Source organism: Leptodactylus fuscus, chromosome 1, assembly GCF_031893055.1.
Source record: "Leptodactylus fuscus isolate aLepFus1 chromosome 1, aLepFus1.hap2, whole genome shotgun sequence".
Classification (NCBI taxonomy): domain Eukaryota; kingdom Metazoa; phylum Chordata; class Amphibia; order Anura; family Leptodactylidae; genus Leptodactylus; species Leptodactylus fuscus.
Window position 1 is genome coordinate 167,360,537 of NC_134265.1, and position 11,114 is coordinate 167,371,650.

Consider the following 11,114-nt stretch of genomic DNA (forward strand, 5'->3'; position numbering starts at 1 on the left):
GATTGGTAACCTTGTTAATACTCCAAGAGCCACCCATGTTTCTCAAGCCATTTGTTAGGGAACACAATGTAACAAAGCAGCAACATATGAGACCAAAAGTGTACATGTATGAAACTAAGTGGTGAAGGGGTTTGCGCAGTGTATTTTACCCACAGATAATTTATTAGTAACCAAAATAACATTTTAACATGATGACTACCTATTACTCTATGTATTGTGTTGTATATATTTCAGTCTGCAGAAATTCTGAACATCACAGAAAAATGTATCACTGAGTATTAAAAGCACTGAGTAGGGCATACGCCGTTATATAGGCTTTCTATACGGTAGTAGATAATGCAGAAATATAGCACAGCTAATAGGTTCTGGTCTAAGCACACAACTGAATCAATGTACAAGCAAACAGCTTCCTTGCTTCTCCAAGATTACTGTTATCCATAACAACAGCAAAGCACACTCAATAAGGCTTTTTCACTTTCAGATTTATGCAACTGGGATAAAATGTAGCCTGTGGCTGTGTTATAGCCTTACACAGAGGATGGGGGAAAAAAGCTGCATGTCGACATAGCTTAAGTGTACTCCCATTTTAATACAGATGAGAAAACCGTCTCATTTGAGCAGAAGAAATGTCACAGGAAATGAACCATCCCTTAGATTGCTTTGTTAAATCCTAATAGAAGCTTTTCAGTGAGCTCATTATTGGCGTCCTGATAATGCCCGAGCATAGGAAGCACTTTCTTACTAAAGATTTTTTTTTCTTTCCACGCATTTACAGGTTTCTAAGCCTATATTTCTGGTATTAAGTAGATTAATTAAGAAGGCAATTAGGTTGAAGGAGGCAGCGGTATACAGATTGGTATTTAAAAGGAAGAGAGAATGCAAACAATACAGACAGCAGTATATAGAAAAAGAATAGGTCTGTTTAAATCTTGTTTGGGCCCCATGTTCAGCATATGCACCAGTATATCTCATTCAAATGCATGCATATATATATATATATATATATATATATATATATATATATATATATATATATCAGAAGATTCTTTTATGACCATGAATCTCTGCACTACTCCAATAAGTAGGGAGTGCATTGATTCAAGTGTAGCATCAACACAGGCAAGCACAGACAAGTTCCAGTTTGTCAGGCTTAAAACCTAGAGTAGAGAGCCATTAGTTCCCTGCACAGGATGGGCACATGGGAACCTACTAAAGAGAAGTAGAGAAATAAAAGTTGGCATTGTGGGGGGCATAAAAAGAGGCATTAGTACAGAGTGGGGTTGACTGAGAGAAGCTCAGGAGCATTAACTGTATTGGCACTGAAAACAGCCCTTACTTTGAGGAACCTAGAGGGTTTAAAAACTTAAGCAGCCTCAGGGTAAGTTCACATGTGAGTTTTTGGGACCGGAATTTGATGCAGAGGCCGCCTCAGATTCCAGTCCAAAAAATTATCATTATGTAACAGTAATATATGTTCAATGTCTTCTGGAATTATTTGGCCCTTATGTAGAGGTGTTATTCATAATATTGGTCTTTATTCAGTAACAGTATAACAGTATCATGTATGGTGATGTTCTCCTGGTGGAATTTTCTCCATGTATAGTGGTATTACTTGGTGATTGTAGGCTGTTAGAATATGTTGTCATTATATAAATGAATAAGTGCCCACATTAAACCGGAGCTGCTCCTCTTATACAGTGTTGCCGCTAATCGTTACATATAGTGCAGTAATCCTTTCTTTTATATATAGTGTCCTTTTTGTCATTATATACATTATGATCTTTATCATTATATTCACTGCCCTCTTTATCACATATAGCGTTCTCATTAATATATACAGTGGCATCTTTATTATATACAGGGCCCTTGTAATATTATATACTATGTACAGCACACAGTAGGTCCTGGTGTAATGTACAATTGTGTGTGTGATCCAATGCATATATCCAATAGTATACAACCCTGAGTGTTGGGCTGGTATATGTCTGTATATCTGTGTGATAGCTATTTGTTAAGAGAGGTATGGATGTAGACTGTATTAAATTTAGACTGTGCTATATGAGTTCTGTACTATTTGTGAATCACATGGTACAGGTTGGGAGCATTTCCAGTATTATTGGATGTGGATTAAAGGGGTTTTCCGAGCAAAAATGTTTTTTTTTTTGTTGTTTTGTTTTTTAAAGTCTGTTAGTGGTATTAATAGGTTAATAAGTTCACCCAAGTATCTTTAACAGTGTTTTGAGTAATTTCTTGGTTTCCTTGGGAGAGCCCAGCATCTTCTGCATTTGTTTACAGGTGTAGCTTCCTGCTGCCTTATCTGATGCAATACATTATGGTATTTGTAGGCTCTCACTATCTCCCTCTCACTCCTCCCCCTCCCTCTCTAACACCTGCTACCTGTCTCCCTACCTATCCCACCCCCTACTAGCCCTTCCCAACTAAGGCCACCCCATTATACTTACCTGTCTTCTTCCTGTCCTGGCTCCCTTCTGCAGGGAACAGCTCCTCCTCTTCTTTGACTCTGTTAGTGCTTGCACTGCAGTTCCAGTATTGTGCACATCTCTACTGTGCAGGCTTTGGCAGCTCCTTCGGGCTCTCATGCTTGCGCAATAGAGATGGAGTTTGGGGCAGACGTCAGAGAAGAGGAGGAGCCATTCCCCCGCAGGAGGAAGTCTGTAAGGAGGAGAGGTAAGTAGATGGGTAACTATATATTTTTAATACATTATGTAATTTAGAAAGTAGGCAGGAGTATGGTGTTTAGATTAGTGTAGGAATTCCTATTTATCCTGGACAACCCCTTTAATAATAAAAAAAATTTATCATGGTGCAACACAAACACCACCTTTTCCTGCCCTATTTATTGTCAGCAACTCTCATGACTGGATTACTTCCTGTAAAATTTCTGGGTGCACCCCTGTTTCATTGTGAGCCCAAACTATAGTATATGCCACAATTATGTGATAGAGCTGTGGTTGCCCTATACCACAGGCACAAGGCTAACAGATAAGAGGTTTATTTAGCTATGCGAACCTGTCACCTTGAAAAGTTGGTACAGTCCTCAGGCAGAATATTGTAGAGAAGGAGAAGCTGAGAAAATTGTTATATAATTAAAGTAGGTATTTTCTATTACAACCTTTGTCATTCATTAATTTGTATCTTTGCTAGGGTTGAGCCAATCTTCAGATTTCAGGAACATTTTTAAAATCCAATTTCTGATAATTTTCCATCCGAACCCGATCCCAATTCTGATCCTAATGCAAGTCAATGGGATTTTTTAAAGGGGTACTCCCACGTTGCATACTCACCCGTCTTCGTTCCTCTAAAATCTTCTGTCTTCCGACTTTGTTTCGTCATTGGTGGGCGGGGTCACATATGCAAAGCCAAGCGCACTCATACACCAGTCTAGCCTTCACAATGCAAATACAGACCCGACACCCTGCGGGTCTGTATTCGCATTGTGAAAGTTAGACTGGTGTATGAGCTTGCACGCAGGGCCGGCGGCATCTCGCCGCTTGGCTTTGCATATGTGACCCCGGAGCGGAGCGGAACAGCATCGCTTCTGCCACTGCATGTGACGCCGGCACAGGTGAAGCCAGCAACATCGCTATGCTTCTGCCCTGCATGAAGCCAGCAGCGGCAGAAGCGATGCTGTTATTCCGCTCCTCCGCCCCCCGCCCCGAAATAGCAGCATCGCTTCTGCCACTGCTGGCTTCATGCAGGGCAGAAGCATAGCGATGTTGCTGGCTTCACCTGTGCCGGCGTCTAACCCTGTATTGGCGGCCCCTTCCCCAAAGGGTATACTACCCCCCCCCCCTCCAGGCTCGCTCCCGTGCACTTAGCCCAGGGGTAGGGAACCTTTGGCTCTCCAGCTGCTGTGAAACTACAACTCCCAGCATGCTCCATTCACTTCCATGGGAGTTCCCAGAACAGCAGAGCCAGTATGCATGCTGGGAGTTGTAGTTTTGCAACAGCTGGAGAGCCGTACGTTCCCTACCCCTGACTTAGCCCCTCCTCCCTCCCCCCTCAGAGCAGGATGACACATCACTTGACTCAGGAGCAGCTAGGTCAGGGCTGTGGCCACAAAAAAATGAATAAAGTGAGATAGTGACCAAACAAAGCAGTTTTGCTGAAGCAATGTATTTAGGAAAAGTCTTACATTCACATTAATAAGCATTATAGATAGGATCCTTGTGATGGGACAACCCCTTTAATGATCGAAAATCGAATTTTAAAAACGATCCTATTTACTACACAGCATGCAGTTCAAAAATTGAAGGCTTCAATTTTTGGACTCCACGCTGTGTAGTGATTGAAAAATCTGCCGACTACTTTGTACCTGCTGCTGTCCACTTACCTGCACAGAACCGCTGCCACCTCCCCTCCCGATGTGTACGCCACTCCCCGGAGCTCTGACCTGTTGTTCTCTGTCCATTTCTCTCCTCTCTCATTCAGACGTGAACAGAGCGCTGTACGTGCCCCCTAGTGAATCACTCACTTCTCCCCGCCCGTACCCGCCCACACTCTCCTAAGCCACAACAAGCCCTGCCTACTCCCAACATCAGTAACACTAGCCTAGGGAGGCGGGGGTGACTAAATACTCTTTATTAAAATATAAAGTATAGCTTAGGGAACAATGGAATTAATCCTAAACGCTCCTCACTAAAATGAATTGTGGGGCTCCTATATATTCCTATGTCCCCTAAATGCAATGCACAACAAAATAATATGCAGCCAATACAAAATTCTCTAATAGGGGAACAAACATATATTGACTCCTTCTTAAATAAATATGTTGGCTGCGCACAGATAATGCCATGGTCAATCTGGACAAAAAGCTCTATGCGTTTCACCCTGTTAACAATACATAAGGATTCATCAGGAGCTAATGTAATAGAGTCAATGATCCATGCTGCAGGCTCTACCTAGAAAATAATAAACCTGCAGTAAAAACTGCACTTCCCAGGAGCTCCGATGGTGAGCCCTGGTACTACCAATAGTAATCTTTAGTAGACATCCACTACGTTTTTATAGGAATTATTTATTAAAAGTTAAGTTTTATTTTATTTTTTTCACACACCAATTTTCTGTGAATTAAAATAAAGTATTACACAGTATCAACTGAAATGAATAAGCTGACCGTATAACCCACAAACATGCTGGATCTTCCAGAGATCCTTGTGTGATTATACTCTAAATCAGGGGTCCTCAAACTTTTCAAACAGATGGCCAGTTCAATGTCCCTCAGACTATTGGAGGGCGGATATATTCTTTGAAAAAATGTTTTAATTATACGTTCCAAAGTAACTCCCTCCACAGTATTATACGATCCACAGTAGCTCCCCCACAGTATTATATGCTCCACAGTACGCCCCCCATATAAACGTTGTATTGTATTATAGGCTCCTCAGTATGCCCTCTCTCACACAGTATTATCTGCTCCTCAGTACACCCCCCCACACTGTATTATATGCTCCTCAGTACTCCCCACACACAGTATTATATGCTCCTCAGTACTCCCCACACACAGTATTATATGCTCCTCAGTACCCCTACCACACACAGTATTATATATTCTTCAGTACACGCCTACACCTACACACACCTACATACACACACTTACACTTACACACTTAACTATACTTAACCATGAAGAGCCGCTGCGCGTCCTCCGCCTTCCGAATGCAACGCGATGGCTCAGGGCAGAGATTACACTCTGCAGTCAATGTAGGCCACGGTTGTGCAAACCGCAGCCTACACTGACAGCTTTCAGTTGTATGTGCATTTCCACATATAAATGAAAGCAGCAAAAGCTCACTAACAGGGAATCCTGTACTGGATTCCCTGTTAGTGAGCGATCTGGCCGATGGTGTGTGGGCCACATGCGGCGGGCTGGACAAATGTCCTCAGCGGGCCACATGTGGGCCCGTGGGCCGTAGTTTGAGGATTCCTGCTCTAAATGAAACTCAGATCCTCTGTTCTGTTATGGTCAATCGGATACAGTCAAGTACACTTAGGGTTTTAGTGATCAATACATTGCACTGTCGGCTTTGCTATTATATGCCCGGGGGCTGGAGATATCAGTAGCGTTAGTTTCGGCATTGATATCTCCCCACTGTCAGAAGGGTGTTCCTCACAGCTTATTGTCATTGCTGGGCTGTGAGGTACACAACCCCCCTTCCTTTCCCCTCGGCAGTACTCATCTTCTGACTTGTAATAGACAACTCAATGTAAGGAACGCACCCTCTGACAGTATTGACGAGTACTGCCAGGGTGCGAGTGGGAGCATTCCTCACAGCCCAGCTTTGACACTAGGCTGTGAGGAATGCCCTTCTGACAGTGAGGAGATATCAGTGCCAAAACTAATAGCAACAATACACATAATTAGTACTGCACTTCTGAAAATGCCCAAAATAAAAACATATAAAAGTATACATCTCATGAGGTGATGGAAAAAATCAAAACGCCTGAAATTATTTTTTGGTCAATTCATTCCTTAAAAAAATCCAACAAAAAGGCAATCAAAAGGTCAAAGGCAAATCATAATTGTACCAATAAAAATACAACCCCTCCTGCAATGAAAGAGTTTTTGCACAGCTCAATAAACAGAAATATAAAAAGAGTTATGAAGATGAGACTATGGCATTACCGAAAAATTAGCAGTTTTTTTTTTCCTTTTTTAAGGCAGTAAAGAATAAAATAATAAGTATGGTATGCTAAATTCACACTTACTCCAAGAATATAGATAGCAAGTCATTTTTTTTCTAATGGATGAAATAAAAACCTATGGCAAAATACACATTTTTTTTAATTTTACCCACAATTTTTTTTTCTCCCTTTTCAGTACATGTTATAAACAATTAAACGGCACAATTACAAAATCCAAGTCGTCATGCAAAAACTTAGCCCTCACAGGTCAATGATGATGGAACAATAAAAGGTTATAGTTATTGGAAGTAAGAAGAAAAATAGAAAATGAAAGAATTAAAACCGGTCCAGTCCTGAAAGCGTTAAAGTTTCATTCCAAACCTTTGTTTTCTATCCTTCTTAAAATTCTTTAATACAGAACAATCACATGCAGGTCAAAATATGTCTGTAAAAATAGTCAAATGACTCTAGATACCATAATATGACTCAAACATCTAAAAATTAGTATTAAGTTGACAACCATAGTAAAAACATATAGGGAGAAAGTCCCAACACAAAACATTACGTACGAGTAAAATAATGCTATGCAGTGTTTCTGGCATTGCAGTTTTAAGAATCAAGACAAATGCAAAATTAAGTAAAGTGTTCCCAGTTTAGAGTCAGCACATCTGTGCCATGTATAAATAGAGTTACAAAACTGTTAAGAAAACACAGATAAAACCTGTAAATTTCTTCACATATACAACTGCTTGGTCCCCTTTGGGAAAACTCTTAAAAACAGGCCTAAATAGAGACAGAAAGGGTATGAATGGTGGATCATGAGGCCCAATGATTTACAAACTAATCTCATATTGCTACAGACAAAGCCCTTTATATGAAAACATGAGAAGTAAGCATATCGCTAGCTTTCATCTTTACACAAGGTTTTTATGAGATTAGTAGATACCAAACTGTTGAGAAGACCCTTGAGCAGTGCACAGTGCAATATGTAAGATATAGCGTTTTGTTATCATTAGAATCATCAATGCTGCTATTTATGTTCAAGTTTTCTATAATAGAATGATAAAGAACCCTTAATATTTAATAAAGTTTCCAACACAATTTATTGATGTATATTATGTATCGGTAAAGCTACAGCATTCCAAAGTTGTGATAACTAGAGCTGAGCCAACAATTTCTTAAAGGGTCTCTATCATTGGGAAAAGTCATTTTAACTAATCACATCATTGCATAGGCTTTAGAAAGGCTATTCCACGCATACCTTTTGTATGTACATTTCCTCAGTAGTTTTTGAATGAGACCGTTTCTATTCATATACTAATTAGCCTTCTCCGTGCACCCCAGAAGTCTCATCGTGCACTGTCTGCTATGTATACAGCACAGGCTGCTGCTGACCCCTCCTCCCTGCTCTGACACACAGCACACAACTGGGAGAGAAGAGCTGGCCGACTACTTCCTGTGCACAGAGGAGGCTAATTAGCATATGAATAAAAACTGACTTATTCAAACACTACTGAGGCCATTTACATACAAAAGGTATGCGTGGAATAGCCTTTCTAAAGGCTATGCAAGAATATGATTAGCTAAAAATGACTTTTCTCTATGATAGAACCCCTTTAACATACCACATTCCTAGTGTCAGGGTCTGGGGTTGCTAGGTGGGGTGGCATAGACACAAAAGTCCAGATTCTTTAGTCCAAAACAAAGGTAGAGTTTATTTTCACTCAAAAAGGTAGTGCAGCAACAAAAGGAAACAATACAAAAATAAATATCTGCCCGGCTAGGCTCTAACTGGACAAAGAATAGGTTACCTCACCTAGAATAACAGAAATCAAAAAAGCCAGTAGAATCAGTCAGGACACAGCTCCAAAAATACGACCTCTCTATTGGCTCTCCAGCCAAGCTCTGCCCAAAGTCTGCTGCTGGAACAACTTCTTAAGCTCCCTTGATGAGGAGACTCTCAACAGCTGAGTTGCTGCAAGAACAACCACAAAGTGTGGACTGGAGGGAGGTGGAATGACAGGTCCCACTGCCAACCTACCTGCCATTCCTAAAAAAATCCAGCCCAATAAACAGAACTTTGAAATAACACTCAGCAGACAGAATTATCTGCTGAGAACCATTCTTTCTAGAGTTTCTCATCTCACCCACCTGAGTAGTCTGGGTGAGATGTACACCCCTTCCATTATCTGACCAGCCATCGGCTTACATATCCCCGCCCACTCTTCTCCATACCGTAGGGCTGGGCATTTGTGGCCATCATACAGTGCACTCTTGACAGATCAATAATTTCCCCGGCCTGTGTTCTACATCAAACGCAAAATTTTGCAGAGACAGGAATCATCGGGTAACCCTTGCATTTCCGTCTTTATTAATTTTCATCCATGTAAGGGGAGCATTGTCAGTGATCAATTTAAACTTTCTCCCCAGCAGGTAGTACCTTAGGGCATCCAGTGCCCACTTAATGGCCAAGCATTCCCTTTCCACAATAGCATAATTTTTCTCAGCGGGAGACAGCTTCCTGCTCAGGTACAGCACTGGATGCTCCTCACCATTTACCACCTGGAACAGCAATGCTCCTAGACCTGCATTTGAGGCATCTGTCTGTACCAAGAACTCATTCTTAAAGTCAGGGGCTATCAGCATTGGCTGCTGGCAAAGAGCTAATTTTAGCTTCTGAAATGCCTCCTGTGCCTCTGGTGTCCAGTGGATCATCACTGACTTATCACCTTTCATCAGGTCAGTGAGAGGAGCTGCAATAGAGGCAAAGTTTTTCACAAACCTCCGGTGCTTCTTGGTCAGTGGTCTTCGCCCATTCTGTATTGCCTCCATCTTATTGATTTGGGGCTTTATTACCCCTTTTCCAATGACATAGCCCAGGTACTTGGCTTCCTCTAGCCCTAAAGCATATTTCTCAGGGTTGATAGTATGGCCTGCCTCACTTATGGAGCCCAGTACTGCCTGCACCTTACAGAGATGACTTTCCCAGTCTGGGCTATGAATGACCACATTGTCCACGTAAGCCGCTGTGTAGTCATGATGTGGCCGCAAGATCTGGTCCATCAACCTCTGAAAGGTAGCAGGAGCTCCATGGCATAACCCTGTACTGGAACAGCCCTTCGGGAACAACAAAGGCAGTTTTCTCTTTGGCCTTCTTAGACAAAGGTATTTGCCAGTAACCTTTTGTAAGGTCAATTGTGGTTATGTACCTGGCATTACCCAACTTCTCAATCAGCTCATCAACCCTGGGCATGGGATAAGCTTCAAACTTTGAAATCTCATTCCATTTTCTAAAATCATTGCAGAAACCCCAAATACCATTGGGCTTTAATATCAATACATTTGGGTATTTTTGGATTCCTCAATCACTCCCAACTCAAGCATGTGTTTAACCTTAGTTGACACTACCTCCCTACGTGCCTCTGGTATTCTGTAGGTATTCTGTAGGGTTTGTACGCCCTGGCAAGCCAGAGAACTTGTGTCTATTTTTCTGCAGGAACTCTTTTGCCTCCTGTTGTTGGGGAACTGATAGGGTCTCATTCACATGGACTGGAGGAATTGGTGGCAACGAATCACCCACCTCTGTATTTGAGACCACCAAGAATTCCCTCTGATTCCAGGGCTTAATCAAATTCACATGGTAGATTTGAAAAGGCTTCCTTTTACCTGGTTGGTGAACCTTATAGTTGACTGGCCCTACTTTTTCCACAATTTCATATGGGCCTTGCCGTTTCGCTAAGGACTTGCTCTCCTCAGTAGGCACCAAAATAAGGACTCTGTCCCCTGGGTTTAATTCTTGGACTCTGGCAGAACGATTGTAAATTTTGCTTTGGGCCTCTTGTGCTCTTTGCAGATGTTCCTTTACAATTGGCATGACTGTTGAAATGCGATCCTGCATTTGAGCTACATGCTCTATGACACTACGGTATAGGGAAGCCTCAGTTTCCCATGTTTCCTTGGCTATATCAAGTAAGCCCCTGGGGTGTCTACCATAGACTAATTCAAAAGGGGAAAAATCTGTAGACGCTTGTGGAACCTCTCTATTAGAGAACATCAGGTATGGCAACAGGCAATCCCAGTCACGACCATCTTTTTCTACCACCTTTTTAAGCATATTCTTGAGAGTTTTATTAAAGCGCTCTACTAACCCATCTGTCTGGGGTGATACACAGAGGTCCGTATGTGGGTAATTTAAACAGCTTTCATAGCTCTTTCATTACCTTTGACATGAACGGTGTGCTTTGGTTGGTCAGTATCTCTTTATGTATGCCTGTCCTTGAAAACATATAGAATAACTCACGGGTAATACTCTTTGATGTCGTATTACACAAGGGAACCGCCTCAGGATAGCGAGTAGTGTAATCTAAGACAACCAGAATATATTGGTGGCCTCTAGATGACTTGACTATTGGACTGACCAAGTCCATACCAATCCTTTCAAAAGCCACTTCAATGATGGGCAGGGGAAC